The following is a 1,166-nucleotide window of genomic DNA, read 5'->3' as shown; positions in this document are numbered from 1 at the left end:
AATATCTCTTTCTCTGTTTTTAGAGTTTAGAAATTTTGATTGATTTTGTTTTAAGTCAACCATTGAAGGAGATGCTTCTCTAAAAAATACATAAAAATGCAAATCTCCAGGTCAACAGTCTCTAAAATAGTTTAGATTTCTGTATTCTGGTGTTTGGAAAACAACTTCACTAAGGCAATCCCTTAGGGCTGGTAATTTCATGATGTAAATCATTCCGGATTTGTAAAGCATAAAGTAGCAAAGTTTTAGTCACTGTACAAACAAGTATCTGAACTTCTTCCTGTGCTTAATTGGTATAAACTATCTAGGGCGGCAGTTCCCCACCTTTTTGGCACCAGAGACCGTTTCATGAAAGACAGTTTTTTCCATGGATGAGGGAGCAGGGGTTGGGGGGGATGATTTTGGGATGATTCAGGCACATTAGATTTATTGTGCACTTTATTTATATTGTTATTACATTGTAATATATAATGAAATAAATATCCAACTTACCATAATGTAGAATCACTGCAAGCCTTGAGTTTGTTTTCCTGCAACTAGACAGTCCCATCTGGCAGTGATGGAAAACAGTGACGGATTATCAAGCATTAGATTCTCATAAGGAGCCCACGATCTAGATCCCTTTCATGCGCAGTTCACAATAGGGTTTAGACTTCTATGAGAATCTGACGCCTCCGCTTATCTGGGAGGAAGAGGAGCTCAGGCGGTCGCAGGAGCAATGGGGAGTTGCTGAATAAGTACAGATGAAGCTTCGCTGGCTCTCCTGCAGCGTTGCCTGGTACCCGGTTCGTTTACTGGAGGTTGGGGACTCCTGATCTAGAGTAAAACAGATAATCAATCCGCCTGAACAGGGACTTGAACCCTGGACCCTCAGATTAAAAGTCTGATGCTCTACCGACTGAGCTATCCAGGCCCTCATTTGTCCTACCCCATGGAGTATGTAATCTAGATTTCTCCATTTGTTCCGTTCGTTTTATGTTTCATGTTGCAGTTTGTAAATCACGTTACTTGAATTATCCTCATTTCGAAGACCCTGCTTAAGAGAGACATTTATAATCTCTAGGAATATTTTCCTTTTCTCTTTTTAAACATCTCCTTTCTGTAGACTTTCGTAACCTGAGATGGGGCGTCTTCTACACAAAGCACTGCGGAGTTGCTAGATACAG

General features: G+C 40.6%; 1 non-coding gene across 1 annotated transcript; it reads right to left on the bottom strand.

Annotated features, from left to right (window-relative positions):
* Positions 1-840: 840 nt before the first annotated feature.
* Positions 841-913, bottom strand: TRNAK-UUU (transfer RNA lysine (anticodon UUU)). The gene has a single exon. It is a non-coding gene; the product is annotated as a tRNA-Lys (tRNA).
* Positions 914-1,166: the final 253 nt, after the last annotated feature.

The sequence above is a fragment of the Pongo abelii genome, chromosome 5 (assembly GCF_028885655.2).
Source record: "Pongo abelii isolate AG06213 chromosome 5, NHGRI_mPonAbe1-v2.0_pri, whole genome shotgun sequence".
In the NCBI taxonomy this organism is placed as follows: domain Eukaryota; kingdom Metazoa; phylum Chordata; class Mammalia; order Primates; family Hominidae; genus Pongo; species Pongo abelii.
This window is presented reverse-complemented; position numbering and strand designations above follow the sequence as displayed.